This window comes from Salmo salar, chromosome 12 (genome assembly GCF_965601325.2).
Source record: "Salmo salar chromosome 12, fSalSal1, whole genome shotgun sequence".
NCBI lineage: Eukaryota > Metazoa > Chordata > Actinopteri > Salmoniformes > Salmonidae > Salmo > Salmo salar.
Window position 1 is genome coordinate 14,474,248 of NC_138302.1, and position 20,008 is coordinate 14,494,255.

The following is a 20,008-nucleotide window of genomic DNA, read 5'->3' on the forward strand; positions in this document are numbered from 1 at the left end:
TTAATTTACCATGTGACTACATATCTCTCTAAAAGAATGATATTAATACACCATGTGACTACAGATCTCTCTAACAGAATGATATTAATATACCATGTGACTACAGGTCTCTCTAACAGAATGATATTAATATACCATGTGACTACAGATCTAACAGAATGATATTAATATACCATGTGACTACAGGTCTCTCTAACAGAATGATATTAATATACCATGTGACTACAGGTCTCTCTAAGAGAACAATATTAATATACCATGTGACTACAGGTCTCTCTTACAGAATGATATTAATATACCATGTGACTACAGATCTAACAGAATGATATTAATATACCATGTGACTACAGATCTCTCTAACAGAATGATATTAATATACCATGTGACTACAGGTCTCTCTAACAGATTGATATTAATATACCATGTGACTACAGATCTCTCTAACAGAATGATATTAATATACCATGTGACTACAGATCTAACAGAATGATATTAATACACCATGTGACTAAATGTCTCTCTAACAGAATGATATTAATACACCATGTGACTACAGATCTCTCTAACAGAATGATATTAATATACCATGTGACTACAGATCTAACAGAATTATATTAATACACCATGTGACTACAGGTCTCTCTAACAGAATGATATTAATATACCATGTGACTACAGATCTCTCTAACAGAATGATATTAATATACCATGTGAATACAGATCTAACAGAATGATATTAATATACCATGTGACTACAGATCTCTAACAGAATTATATTAATATACCATGTGACTACAGATCTCTAACAGAATTATATTAATATACCATGTGACTACAGATCTCTCTAACATAACGATATTAATATACCATGTGACTACAGATCTAACAGAATGCTATTAATATACCATGTGACTACAGATCTCTAACAGAATTATATTAATATACCATGTGACTACAGATCTCACTAACATAACGATATTAATATACCATGTGACTGCAGGTCTCTCTAACAGAATGATATTAATATACCATGTGACTACAGATCTCTCTAACAGAATGATATTAATATACCATGTGACTACAGGTCTCTAACAGAATGATATTAATATACCATGTGACTACAGATCTCTCTAACAGAATGATATTAATATACCATGTGACTACAGATCTCTCTAACAGAATGATATTAATATACCATGTGACTACAGATCTAACAGAATGATATTAATATACCATGTGACTACAGATCTCTCTAACAGAATGATATTAATATACCATGTGACTACAGGTCTCTCTAACAGATTGATATTAATATACCATGTGACTACAGATCTCTCTAACAGATTGATATTAATATACCATGTGACTACAGATCTCTCTAACAGAATGATATTAATACACCATGTGACTACAGATCTAACAGAATTATATTAATACACCATGTGACTACAGGTCTCTCTAACAGAATGATATTAATATACCATGTGACTACAGATCTAACAGAATGATATTAATACACCATGTGACTACAGGTCTCTCTAACAGAATGATATTAATACACCATGTGACTACAGATCTCTCTAACAGAATGATATTAATATACCATGTGACTACAGATCTAACAGAATGATAGTAATATACCATGTGACTACAGGTCTCTCTAACATAACGATATTAATATACCATGTGACTACAGGTCTCTCGGAACGATATTAATATACCATGTGACTACAGGTCTCTCTAACAGAATGATATTAATTTACCATGTGACTACAGATCTCTCTAACAGAATGATATTAATATACCATGTGACTACAGGTCTCTCGGAACGATATTAATATACCATGTGACTACAGGTCTCTCTAACAGAACGATATTAATATACCATGTGACTACAGGTCTCTCTAACAGAATGATATTAATATACCATGTGACTACAGATCTAACATAATAATATTAATACACCATGTGACTACAGGTCTCTCTAACAGAATGATATTAATACACCATGTGACTACAGATCTCTCTAACAGAATGATATTCATATACCATGTGACTACAGATCTCTCTAACAGAATGATATTAATATACCATGTGACTACAGATCTAACAGAATGATATTAATACACCATGTGACTACAGGTCTCTCTAACAGAATGATATTAATATACCATGTGACTACAGATCCCTCTAACAGAATGATATTAATATACCATGTGACTACAGGTCTCTCTAACAGAATGATATTAATATACCATGTGACTACAGATCTAACAGAATGATAGTAATATACCATGTGACTACAGGTCTCTCTAACAGAATGATATTAATATACCATGTGACTACAGATCTCTCTAACAGAATGATATTAATATACCATGTGAATACAGATCTAACAGAATGATATTAATATACCATGTGACTACAGATCTCTAACAGAATTATATTAATATACCATGTGACTACAGATCTCTCTAACATAACGATATTAATATACCATGTGACTACAGATCTAACAGAATGCTATTAATATACCATGTGACTACAGATCTCTAACAGAATGATATTAATATACCATGTGACTACAGATCTAACATAACGATATTAATATACCATGTGACTACAGATCTCTAACAGAATTATATTAATATACCATGTGACTACAGATCTCACTAACATAACGATATTAATATACCATGTGACTGCAGGTCTCTCTAACAGAATGATATTAATATACCATGTGACTACAGATCTCTCTAACAGAATGATATTAATATACCATGTCACTACAGGTCTCTCAGAATGATATTAATATACCATGTGACTACAGATCTAACAGAATGATATTAATATACCATGTGACTACAGATCTAACAGAATGATATTAATATACCATGTGACTACAGGTCTCTCTAACAGATTTATATTAATACACCATGTGACTACAGGTCTCTCTAACAGAATGATATTAATATACCATGTGACTACAGATCTAACAGAATGATATTAATACACCATGTGACTACAGGTCTCTCTAACAGAATGATATTAATACACCATGTGACTACAGATCTCTCTAACAAAATGATATTAATATACCATGTGACTACAGATCTAACAGAATGATAGTAATATACCATGTGACTACAGGTCTCTCTAACATAACGATATTAATATACCATGTGACTACAGGTCTCTCGGAACGATATTAATATACCATGTGACTACAGGTCTCTCTAACAGAATGATATTCATATACCATGTGACTACAGGTCTCTCTAACAGAATGATATTAATTTACCATGTGACTACAGATCTCTCTAACAGAATGATATTAATATACCATGTGACTACAGGTCTCTCGGAACGTTATTAATATACCATGTGACTACAGGTCTCTCTAACAGAACGATATTAATATACCATGTGACTACAGGTCTCTCTAACAGAATGATATTAATATACCATGTGACTACAGGTCTCTCTAACAGAATGATATTAATATACCATGTGACTACAGGTCTCTCTAACAGAATGATATTAATATACCATGTGACTACAGGTCTCTCTAACAGAATGATATTAATACACAATGTGACTATAGATCTCTCTAACAGAATGATATTAATATACCATGTGACTGCAGGTCTCTCTAACAGAATGATATTAATATACCATGTGACTACAGATCTAACATAATGATATTAATATACCATGTGACTACAGATCTCTAACAGAATGATATTAATATACCATGTGACTACAGATCTCTCTAACAGAATGATATTAAAACACCATGTGACTACAGATCTCTCTAACAGAATGATATTAATATACCATGTGACTACAGGTCTCTCGGAACGATATTAATATACAATGTGACTACAGGTCTCTATAACAGAATGATATTAATATACCATGTGACTACAGGTCTCTCGGAACGATATTAATATACCATGTGACTACAGATCTCTCTAACAGAATGATATTAATATACCATGTGACTACAGATCTCTCTAACAGAATGATATTAATATACCATGTGACTACAGATCTCTCTAAGAGAATGATACTAATACACCATGTGACTACAGATCTCTCTAACATAATGATATTAATATACCATGTGACTACAGGTCTCTCGGAACGATATTAATATACCATGTGACTACAGGTCTCTCTGAACGATATTAATATACCATGTGACTACAGATCTAACAGAATGATATTAATTTACCATGTGACTACAGATCTCTCTAACAGAATGATATTAATACACCATGTGACTACAGATCTAACAGAATTATATTAATATACCATGTGACTATAGGTCTCTCTAACAGAATGATATTAATATACCATGTGACTACAGATCTAACAGAATTATATTAATATACCATGTGACTACAGATCTCACTAACATAACGATATTAATATACCATGTGACTACAGGTCTCTCTAACAGAATGATATTAATATACCATGTGACTACAGATCTCTCTAACAGAATGATATTAATATACCATGTGACTACAGATCTCTCTAACAGAATGATATTAATATACCATGTGACTACAGATCTCTCTAACAGAATGATATTAATATACCATGTGACTACAGGTCTCTCTAACATAATTATATTAATATACCATGTGACTACAGATCTCTCTAACAGAATGATATTAATATACCATGTGACTACAGATCTAACAGAATTATATTAATACACCATGTGACTACAGATCTAACAGAATGATATTAATATACCATGTGACTACAGATCTCTCTAACAGAATGATATTAACATACCATGTGACTACAGATCTAACAGAATGATATTAATACACCATGTAACTACAGGTCTCTCTAACAGAATGATATTAATATACCATGTGACTACAGGTCTCTCTAAGAGAACGATATTAATATACCATGTGACTACAGGTCTCTCTAACAGAATGATATTAATATACCATGTGACTACAGATCTAACAGAATGATATTAATACACCATGTGACTACAGGTCTCTCTAACAGAATGATATTAATACACCATGTGACTACAGATCTCTCTAACAGAATGATATTAATATACCATGTGACTACAGATCTAACAGAATGATAGTAATATACCATGTGACTACAGGTCTCTCTAACATAACGATATTAATATACCATGTGACTACAGGTCTCTCGGAACGATATTAATATACCATGTGACTACAGGTCTCTCTAACAGAATGATATTAATTTACCATGTGACTACAGATCTCTCTAACAGAATGATATTAATATACCATGTGACTACAGATCTCTCTAACAGAATGATATTAATATACCATGTGACTACAGGTCTCTCGGAACGATATTAATATACCATGTGACTACAGGTCTCTCTAACAGAACGATATTAATATACCATGTGACTACAGGTCTCTCTAACAGAATGATATTAATATACCATGTGACTACAGATCTAACATAATGATATTAATACACCATGTGACTACAGGTCTCTCTAACAGAATGATATTAATACACCATGTGACTACAGATCTCTCTAACAGAATGATATTCATATACCATGTGACTACAGATCTCTCTAACAGAATGATATTAATATACCATGTGACTACAGATCTAACAGAATGATATTAATACACCATGTGACTACAGGTCTCTCTAACAGAATGATATTAATATACCATGTGACTACAGATCCCTCTAACAGAATGATATTAATATACCATGTGACTACAGGTCTCTCTAACAGAATGATATTAATATACCATGTGACTACAGATCTAACAGAATGATAGTAATATACCATGTGACTACAGGTCTCTCTAACAGAATGATATTAATATACCATGTGACTACAGATCTCTCTAACAGAATGATATTAATATACCATGTGAATACAGATCTAACAGAATGATATTAATATACCATGTGACTACAGATCTCTAACAGAATTATATTAATATACCATGTGACTACAGATCTCTCTAACATAACGATATTAATATACCATGTGACTACAGATCTAACAGAATGCTATTAATATACCATGTGACTACAGATCTCTAACAGAATGATATTAATATACCATGTGACTACAGATCTAACATAACGATATTAATATACCATGTGACTACAGATCTCTAACAGAATTATATTAATATACCATGTGACTACAGATCTCACTAACATAACGATATTAATATACCATGTGACTGCAGGTCTCTCTAACAGAATGATATTAATATACCATGTGACTACAGATCTCTCTAACAGAATTATATTAATATACCATGTGACGACAGATCTAACAGAATTATATTAATATACCATGTGACTACAGGTCTCTAACAGAATGATATTAATATACCATGTGACTACAGATCTCTCTAACAGAATGATATTAATATACCATGTGACTACAGGTCTCTCAGAATGATATTAATATACCATGTGACTACAGATCTAACAGAATGATATTAATATACCATGTGACTACAGATCTAACAGAATGATATTAATATACCATGTGACTACAGATCTCTCTAACAGAATGATATTAATATACCATGTGACTACAGGTCTCTCTAACAGATTTATATTAATACACCATGTGACTACAGGTCTCTCTAACAGAATGATATTAACATACCATGTGACTACAGATCTAACAGAATGATATTAATACACCATGTAACTACAGGTCTCTCTAACAGAATGATATTAATATACCATGTGACTACAGGTCTCTCTAAGAGAACGATATTAATATACCATGTGACTACAGGTCTCTCTAACAGAATGATATTAATATACCATGTGACTACAGATCTAACAGAATGATATTAATACACCATGTGACTACAGGTCTCTCTAACAGAATGATATTAATACACCATGTGACTACAGATCTCTCTAACAGAATGATATTAATATACCATGTGACTACAGATCTAACAGAATGATAGTAATATACCATGTGACTACAGGTCTCTCTAACATAACGATATTAATATACCATGTGACTACAGGTCTCTCGGAACGATATTAATATACCATGTGACTACAGGTCTCTCTAACAGAATGATATTAATTTACCATGTGACTACAGATCTCTCTAACAGAATGATATTAATATACCATGTGACTACAGATCTCTCTAACAGAATGATATTAATATACCATGTGACTACAGGTCTCTCGGAACGATATTAATATACCATGTGACTACAGGTCTCTAACAGAACGATATTAATATACCATGTGACTACAGGTCTCTCTAACAGAATGATATTAATATACCATGTGACTACAGATCTAACATAATGATATTAATACACCATGTGACTACAGGTCTCTCTAACAGAATGATATTAATACACCATGTGACTACAGATCTCTCTAACAGAATGATATTCATATACCATGTGACTACAGATCTCTCTAACAGAATGATATTAATATACCATGTGACTACAGATCTAACAGAATGATATTAATACACCATGTGACTACAGGTCTCTCTAACAGAATGATATTAATATACCATGTGACTACAGATCCCTCTAACAGAATGATATTAATATACCATGTGACTACAGGTCTCTCTAACAGAATGATATTAATATACCATGTGACTACAGATCTAACAGAATGATAGTAATATACCATGTGACTACAGGTCTCTCTAACAGAATGATATTAATATACCATGTGACTACAGATCTCTCTAACAGAATGATATTAATATACCATGTGAATACAGATCTAACAGAATGATATTAATATACCATGTGACTACAGATCTCTAACAGAATTATATTAATATACCATGTGACTACAGATCTCTCTAACATAACGATATTAATATACCATGTGACTACAGATCTAACAGAATGCTATTAATATACCATGTGACTACAGATCTCTAACAGAATGATATTAATATACCATGTGACTACAGATCTAACATAACGATATTAATATACCATGTGACTACAGATCTCTAACAGAATTATATTAATATACCATGTGACTACAGATCTCACTAACATAACGATATTAATATACCATGTGACTGCAGGTCTCTCTAACAGAATGATATTAATATACCATGTGACTACAGATCTCTCTAACAGAATTATATTAATATACCATGTGACGACAGATCTAACAGAATTATATTAATATACCATGTGACTACAGGTCTCTAACAGAATGATATTAATATACCATGTGACTACAGATCTCTCTAACAGAATGATATTAATATACCATGTGACTACAGGTCTCTCAGAATGATATTAATATACCATGTGACTACAGATCTAACAGAATGATATTAATATACCATGTGACTACAGATCTAACAGAATTATATTAATATACCATGTGACTACAGATCTCTCTAACAGAATGATATTAATATACCATGTGACTACAGGTCTCTCTAACAGATTTATATTAATACACCATGTGACTACAGGTCTCTCTAACAGAATGATATTAATATACCATGTGACTACAGATCTAACAGAATGATATTAATACACCATGTGACTACAGGTCTCTCTAACAGAATGATATTAATACACCATGTGACTACAGATCTCTCTAACAAAATGATATTAATATACCATGTGACTACAGATCTAACAGAATGATAGTAATATACCATGTGACTACAGGTCTCTCTAACATAACGATATTAATATACCATGTGACTACAGGTCTCTCGGAACGATATTAATATACCATGTGACTACAGGTCTCTCTAACAGAATGATATTCATATACCATGTGACTACAGGTCTCTCTAACAGAATGATATTAATTTACCATGTGACTACAGATCTCTCTAACAGAATGATATTAATATACCATGTGACTACAGGTCTCTCGGAACGTTATTAATATACCATGTGACTACAGGTCTCTCTAACAGAACGATATTAATATACCATGTGACTACAGGTCTCTCTAACAGAATGATATTAATATACCATGTGACTACAGGTCTCTCTAACAGAATGATATTAATATACCATGTGACTACAGGTCTCTCTAACAGAATGATATTAATATACCATGTGACTACAGGTCTCTCTAACAGAATGATATTAATACACAATGTGACTATAGATCTCTCTAACAGAATGATATTAATATACCATGTGACTGCAGGTCTCTCTAACAGAATGATATTAATATACCATGTGACTACAGATCTAACATAATGATATTAATATACCATGTGACTACAGATCTCTAACAGAATGATATTAATATACCATGTGACTACAGATCTCTCTAACAGAATGATATTAAAACACCATGTGACTACAGATCTCTCTAACAGAATGATATTAATATACCATGTGACTACAGGTCTCTCGGAACGATATTAATATACAATGTGACTACAGGTCTCTATAACAGAATGATATTAATATACCATGTGACTACAGGTCTCTCGGAACGATATTAATATACCATGTGACTACAGATCTCTCTAACAGAATGATATTAATATACCATGTGACTACAGATCTCTCTAACAGAATGATATTAATATACCATGTGACTACAGATCTCTCTAAGAGAATGATACTAATACACCATGTGACTACAGATCTCTCTAACATAATGATATTAATATACCATGTGACTACAGGTCTCTCGGAACGATATTAATATACCATGTGACTACAGGTCTCTCTGAACGATATTAATATACCATGTGACTACAGATCTAACAGAATGATATTAATTTACCATGTGACTACAGATCTCTCTAACAGAATGATATTAATACACCATGTGACTACAGATCTAACAGAATTATATTAATATACCATGTGACTATAGGTCTCTCTAACAGAATGATATTAATATACCATGTGACTACAGATCTCTCTAACAGAATGATATTAATATACCATGTGACTACAGGTCTCTCTAACAGAATGATATTAATATACCATGTGACTACAGATCTCTCTAACAGAATGATATTAATATACCATGTGACTACAGATCTCTCTAACAGAATGATATTAATATACCATGTGACTACAGATCTCTCTAACAGAATGATATTAATATACCATGTGACTACAGGTCTCTCTAACATAATTATATTAATATACCATGTGACTACAGATCTCTCTAACAGAATGATATTAATATACCATGTGACTACAGATCTAACAGAATTATATTAATACACCATGTGACTACAGATCTAACAGAATAATATTAATATACCATGTGACTACAGATCTCTCTAACAGAATGATATTAATATACCATGTGACTACAGATCTAACAGAATGATATTAATACACCATGTGATTACAGGTCTCTCTAACAGAATGATTTTAATATACCATGTGACTACAGATCTAACAGAATGATATTAATATACCATGTGACTACATATCTCTCTAACAGAATGATATTAATACACCATGTGACTACAGGTCTCTCTAACAGAATGATATCAATTTACCATGTGACTACAGATCTCTAACATAATTATATTAATTTACCATGTGACTACATATCTCTCTAACAGAATGATATTAATACACCATGTGACTACAGATCTCTCTAACAGAATGATATTAATATACCATGTGACTACAGGTCTAACAGAATTATATTAATATACCATGTGACTACAGATCTCTAACAGAATGATATTAATATACCATGTGACTACAGATCTCTCTAACAGAATGATATTAATATACCATGTGACTACAGATCTCTAACAGAATGATATTAATATACCATGTGACTACAGGTCTCTCTAACAGAATGATATTAAAACACCATGTGACTACAGATCTCTCTAACAGAATGATATTAATATACCATGTGACTACAGGTCTCTCTAACAGAATGATATTAATATACCATGTGACTACAGGTCTCTCGGAACGATATTAATATACCATGTGACTACATGTCTCTCTAACAGAATGATATTAATATACCATGTGACTACAGGTCTCTCGGAACGATATTAATATACCATGTGACTACAGATCTCTCTAACAGAATGATATTAATGTACCATGTGACTACAGATCTAACAGAATGATATTAATACACCATGTGACTACAGATCTCTCTAACAGAATGATATTAATACACCATGTGACTACAGATCTCTCAAACAGAATGATATTAATATACCATGTGACTACAGGTCTCTCGGAACGATATTAATATACCATGTGACTACAGGTCTTTCGGAACGATATTAATATACCATGTGACTACAGATCTAACAGAATGATATTAATACACCATGTGACTACAGGTCTCTCTAACAGAATGATATTAATATACCATGTGACTACAGATCCCTCTAACAGAATGATATTAATATACCATGTGACTACAGGTCTCTCTAACAGAATGATATTAATATACCATGTGACTACAGATCTAACAGAATGATAGTAATATACCATGTGACTACAGGTCTCTCTAACAGAATGATATTAATATACCATGTGACTACAGATCTCTCTAACAGAATGATATTAATATACCATGTGACTACAGATCTAACAGAATTATATTAATATACCATGTGACTACAGGTCTCTCTAACAGAATGATATTAATACACCATGTGACTACAGATCTCTCTAACAGAATGATATTAATATACCATGTGAATACAGATCTAACATAACGATATTAATATACCATGTGACTACAGATCTCTAACAGAATTATATTAATATACCATGTGACTACAGATCTCACTAACATAACGATATTAATATACCATGTGACTACAGGTCTCTCTAACAGAATGATATTAATATACCATGTGACTACAGATCTCTCTAACAGAATGATATTAATATACCATGTGACTACAGGTCTCTCTAACAGAATGATATTAATACACCATGTGACTACAAATCTCTCTAACAGAATGATATTAATATACCATGTGACTACAGGTCTCTCTAACAGAATGATATTAATATACCATGTGACTACAGATCTAACAGAATGATATTAATATACCATGTGACTACAGATCTCTAACAGAATGATATTAATATACCATGTGACTACAGATCTCTCTAACAGAATGATATTAAAACACCATGTGACTATAGATCTCTCTAACAGAATGATATTAATATACCATGTGACTACAGGTCTCTCGGAACGATATTAATATACAATGTGACTACAGGTCTCTATAACAGAATGATATTAATATACCATGTGACTACAGGTCTCTCGGAATGATATTAATATACCATGTGACTACAGGTCTCTCTAACAGAATGATATTAATATACCATGTGACTACAGATCTCTCGGAACGATATTAATATACCATGTGACTACAGGTCTCTCTAACAGAATGATATTAATATACCATGTGACTACAGATCTCTAACAGAATGATATTAATATACCATGTGACTACAGATCTCTCTAACAGAATGATATTAATATACCATGTGACTACAGATCTAACAGAATGATATTAATACACCATGTGACTACAGATCTTTCTAACAGAATGATATTAATACACCATGTGACTACAGATCTCTCTAACAGAATGATATTAATATACCATGTGACTACAGATCCCTCTAACAGAATGATATTAATATACCATGTGACTACAGATCTCTCTAACAGAATGATATTAATATACCATGTGACTAAAGGTCTCTCTAACATAATGATATTAATATACCATGTGACTACAGGTCTCTCGGAACGATATTAATATACCATGTGACTACAGATCTCTCTAACAGAATGATATTAATATACCATATGACTACAGATCTCTCTAACAGAATGATATTAATATACCATGTGACTACAGATCTCTCTAAGAGAATGATATTAATACACCATGTGACTACAGATCTCTCTAACATAATGATATTAATATACCATGTGACTACAGGTCTCTCGGAATGATATTAATATACCATGTGACTACAGGTCTCTCGGAACGATATTAATATACCATGTGACTACAGATCTAACAGAATGATATTAATTTACCATGTGACTACAGATCTAACAGAATTATATTAATATACCATTTGACTATAGGTCTCTCTAACAGAATGATATTAATATACCATGTGACTACAGATCTCTCTAACAGAATGATATTAATATACCATGTGACTACAGATCTCTCTAACATAATGATATTAATATACCATTTGACTACAGATCTAACAGAATGATATTAATATACCATGTGACTACAGATCTAACAGAATTATATTAATATACCATGTGACTACAGATCTCACTAACATAACGATATTAATATACCATGTGACTACAGGTCTCTCTAACAGAATGATATTAATATACCATGTGACTACAGATCTCTCTAACAGAATGATATTAATATACCATGTGACTACAGGTCTCTCTAACATAATTATATTAATATACCATGTGACTACAGATCTCTCTAACAGAATGATATTAATATACCATGTGACTACAGATCTAACAGAATTATATTAATACACCATGTGACTACAGATCTAACAGAATGATATTAATATACCATGTGACTACAGATCTCTCTAACAGAATGATATTAATATACCATGTGACTACAGATCTAACAGAATTATATTAATACACCATGTGACTACAGGTCTCTCTAACAGAATGATATTAATATACCATGTGACTACAGATCTCTAACAGAATGATATTAATATACCATGTGACTACAGGTCTCTCTATCAGAATGATATTAAAACACCATGTGACTACAGATCTCTCTAACAGAATGATATTAATATACCATGTGACTACAGGTCTCTCTAACAGAATGATATTAATATACCATGTGACTACAGGTCTCTCGGAACGATATTAATATACCATGTGACTACATGTCTCTCTAACAGAATGATATTAATATACCATGTGACTACAGGTCTCTCGGAACGATATTAATATACCATGTGACTACAGATCTCTCTAACAGAATGATATTAATGTACCATGTGACTACAGATCTAACAGAATGATATTAATACACCATGTGACTACAGATCTCTCTAACAGAATGATATTAATACACCATGTGACTACAGATCTCTCAAACAGAATGATATTAATATACCATGTGACTACAGGTCTCTCGGAACGATATTAATATACCATGTGACTACAGGTCTTTCGGAACGATATTAATATACCATGTGACTACAGATCTAACAGAATGATATTAATACACCATGTGACTACAGGTCTCTCTAACAGAATGATATTAATATACCATGTGACTACAGATCCCTCTAACAGAATGATATTAATATACCATGTGACTACAGGTCTCTCTAACAGAATGATATTAATATACCATGTGACTACAGATCTAACAGAATGATAGTAATATACCATGTGACTACAGGTCTCTCTAACAGAATGATATTAATATACCATGTGACTACAGATCTCTCTAACAGAATGATATTAATATACCATGTGACTACAGATCTAACAGAATGATATTAATATACCATGTGACTACAGGTCTCTCTAACAGAATGATATTAATACACCATGTGACTACAGATCTCTCTAACAGAATGATATTAATATACCATGTGACTACAGATCTCTCTAACAGAATGATATTAATATACCATGTGACTACAGATCTAACAGAATTATATTAATATACCATGTGACTACAGGTCTCTCTAACAGAATGATATTAATACACCATGTGACTACAGATCTCTCTAACAGAATGATATTAATATACCATGTGAATACAGATCTAACAGAATGATATTAATATACCATGTGACTACAGATCTGTAACAGAATTATATTAATATACCATGTGACTACAGATCTCTCTAACATAACGATATTAATATACCATGTGACTACAGATCTCTAACAGAATGATATTAATATACCATGTGACTACAGATCTCTCTAACAGAATGATATTAATATACCATGTGACTACAGATCTAACAGAATGATATTAATACACCATGTGACTACAGATCTTTCTAACAGAATGATATTAATACACCATGTGACTACAGATCTCTCTAACAGAATGATATTAATATACCATATGACTACAGATCTCTCTAACAGAATGATATTAATATACCATGTGACTACAGATCTCTCTAAGAGAATGATATTAATACACCATGTGACTACAGATCTCTCTAACATAATGATATTAATATACCATGTGACTACAGGTCTCTCGGAACGATATTAATATACCATGTGACTACAGGTCTCTCGGAACGATATTAATATACCATGTGACTACAGATCTAACAGAATGATATTAATTTACCATGTGACTACAGATCTAACAGAATTATATTAATATACCATGTGACTATAGGTCTCTCTAACAGAATGATATTAATATACCATGTGACTACAGATCTCTCTAACAGAATGATATTAATATACCATGTGACTACAGATCTCTCTAACAGAATGATATTAATATACCATTTGACTACAGATCTAACAGAATGATATTAATATACCATGTGACTACAGATCTAACAGAATTATATTAATATACCATGTGACTACAGATCTCACTAACATAACGATATTAATATACCATGTGACTACAGGTCTCTCTAACAGAATGATATTAATATACCATGTGACTACAGATCTCTCTAACAGAATGATATTAATATACCATGTGACTACAGATCTCTCTAACAGAATGATATTAATATACCATGTGACTACAGGTCTCTCTAACATAATTATATTAATATACCATGTGACTACAGATCTCTCTAACAGAATGATATTAATATACCATTTGACTACAGATCTAACAGAATTATATTAATACACCATGTGACTACAGATCTAACAGAATGATATTAATATACCATGTGACTACAGATCTCTCTAACAGAATGATATTAATATACCATGTGACTACAGATCTAACAGAATTATATTAATACACCATGTGACTACAGGTCTCTCTAACAGAATGATATTAATATACCATGTGACTACAGATCTAACAGAATGATATTAATATACCATGTGACTACATATCTCTCTAACAGAATGATATTAATACACCATGTGACTACAGGTCTCTCTAACAGAATGATATTAATATACCATGTGACTACAGATCTAACAGAATGATATTAATATACCATGTGACTACAGATCTCTCTAACAGAATGATATTAATACACCATGTGACTACAGGTCTCTCTAACAGAATGATATTAATACACCATGTGACTACAGGTCTCTCTAACAGAATGATATTAATATACCATGTGACTACAGATCAAACAGAATTATATTAATATACCATGTGACTACAGATCTAACAGAATTATATTAATATACCATGTGACTACAGATCTCTAACAGAATTATATTAATATACCATGTGACTACAGATCTCTCTAACAGAATGATATTAATATACCATGTGACTACAGGTCTCTCTAACAGAATGATATTAAAACACCATGTGACTACAGATCTCTAACAGAATGATATTAATATACCATGTGACTACAGGTCTCTCTAACAGAATGATATTAAAACACCATGTGACTACAGATCTCTCTAACAGAATGATATTAATATACCATGTGACTACAGGTCTCTCGGAACGATATTAATATACCATGTGACTACAGGTCTTTCGGAACGATATTAATATACCATGTGACTACAGATCTCTCTAACAGAATGATATTAATATACCATGTGACTACAGATCTCTCTAACAGAATGATATTAATACACCATGTGACTACAGATCTAACAGAATGATATTAATATACCATGTGACTACAGATCTAACAGAATGATATTAATATACCATGTGACTACAGGTCTCTCGGAACGATATTAATACACCATGTGACTATATGTCTCTCGGAACGATATTAATATACCATGTGACTACAGGTCTCTCTAACAGAATGATATTAATATACCATGTGACTACAGATCTCTCTAAGAGAATGATATTAATACACCATGTGACTACAGATCTCTCTAACATAATGATATTAATATACCATGTGACTACAGGTCTCTCGGAATGATATTAATATACCATGTGACTACAGGTCTCTCTAACAGAATGATATTAATATACCATGTGACTACAGATCTCTCTAACAGAATGATATTAATATACCATGTGACTACAGGTCTCTCGGAACGATATTAATATAACATGTGACTACAGATCTCTCTAACAGAATGATATTAATATACCATGTGACTACAGATCTCTCTAACAGAATGATATTAATATACCATGTGACTACAGATCTCTCTAACAGAATGATATTAATATACCATGTGACTACAGATCCCTCTAACAGAATGATATTAATATACCATGTGACTACAGATCTCTCTAACAGAATGATATTAATATACCATGTGACTAAAGGTCTCTCTAACATAATGATATTAATATACCATGTGACTACAGGTCTCTCGGAACGATATTAATATACCATGTGACTACAGGTCTCTCTAACAGAATGATATTAATATACCATTTGACTACAGATCTCTCTAAGAGAATGATATTAATACACCATGTGACGACAGATCTCTCTAACATAATGATATTAATATACCATATGACTACAGGTCTCTCGGAACGATATTAATATACCATGTGACTACAGGTCTCTCGGAACGATATTAATATACCATGTGACTACAGGTCTCTCTAACAGAATGATATTAATACACCATGTGACTACAGATCTCTCTAACAGAATGATATTAATACACCATGTGACTACAGATCTAACAGAATGATATTAATATACCATGTGACTACAGATCTCTCTAACAGAATGATATTAATATACCATGTGACTACAGATCTAACAGAATGATATTCATTTACCATGTGACTACAGATCTCTCTAACAGAATGATATTAATATACCATGTGACTACAGATCTAACAGAATGATAATCATTTACCATGTGACTACAGATCTCTCTAACAGAATGATATTAATACACCATGTGACTACAGATCTCTCTAACAGAATGATATTAATATACCATTTGACTACAGATCTAACAGAATGATATTAATATACCATGTGACTATATGTCTCTCGGAACAATATTAATATACCATGTGACTACAGATCTCTCTAACAGAATGATATTAATATACCATGTGACTACAGGTCTCTCTAACAGAATGATATTAATATACCATGTGACTACAGATCTCTCAGAATGATATTAATCCAACATGTGACTACAGATCTCTCTAACAGAATGATATTAATATACCATGTGACTACAGATCTAACAGAATGATATTAATATACCATGTGACTACAGATCTCTCTAACAGAATGATATTAATATACCATGTGACTACAGATCTAACAGAATTATATTAATACACCATGTGACTACAGGTCTCTCTAACAGAATGATATTAATATACCATGTGACTACAGATCTAACAGAATGATATTAATATACCATGTTACAACAGATCTCTCTAATAGAATGATATTAATACACCATGTGACTACAGATCCATCTAACAGAATGATATTAATATACCATGTGACTACAGATCTAACAGAATGATATTAATATACCATGTGACTATATGTCTCTCGGAACAATATTAATATACCATGTGACTACAGGTCTCTCTAACAGAATGATATTAATATACCATGTGACTACAGCTCTGTCTAACATAATTATATTAATTTACCATGTGACTACAGATCTAACAGAATGATATTAATATACCATGTGACTACAGATCTCTCTAACAGAATGATATTTAAACACCATGTGACTACAGATCTTTCTAACAGAATGATATTAATATACCATGTGACTACAGGTCTCTATAACAGAATGATATTAATATACCATGTGACTACAGATCTAACAGAATGATATTAATATACCATGTGACTATAGGTCTCTCTAACAGAATGATATTAATATACCATGTGACTACAGGTCTCTCTAACAGAATGATATTAATATACCATGTGACTACAGATCTAACAGAATGATATTAATATACCATGTGACTACAGATCTCTCTAACAGAATGATATTTAAACACCATGTGACTACAGATCTTTCTAACAGAATGATATTAATATACCATGTGACTACAGGTCTCTCGGAACGATATTAATATACCATGTGACTACAGGTCTCTATAACAGAATGATATTAATATACAATGTGACTACAGGTCTCTCGGAATGATATTAATATACCATGTGACTACAGGTCTCTCTAACAGAATGATATTAATATACCATGTGACTACAGATCTCTCTAACAGAATGATATTAATATACCATGTGACTACAGGTCTCTCGGAACGATATTAATATAACATGTGACTACAGATCTCTCTAACAGAATGATATTAATATACCATGTGACTACAGATCTCTCTAACAGAATGATATTAATATACCATGTGACTACAGATCTCTCTAACAGAATGATATTAATATACCATGTGACTACAGATCTCTCTAACAGAATGATATTAATATACCATGTGACTACAGATCCCTCTAACAGAATGATATTAATATACCATGTGACTACAGATCTCTCTAACAGAATGATATTAATATACCATGTGACTAAAGGTCTCTCTAACATAATGATATTAATATACCATGTGACTACAGGTCTCTCAGAACGATATTAATATACCATGTGACTACAGGTCTCTCTAACAGAATGATATTAATATACCATTTGACTACAGATCTCTCTAAGAGAATGATATTAATACACCATGTGACGACAGATCTCTCTAACATAATGATATTAATATACCATATGACTACAGGTCTCTCGGAACGATATTAATATACCATGTGACTACAGGTCTCTCGGAACGATA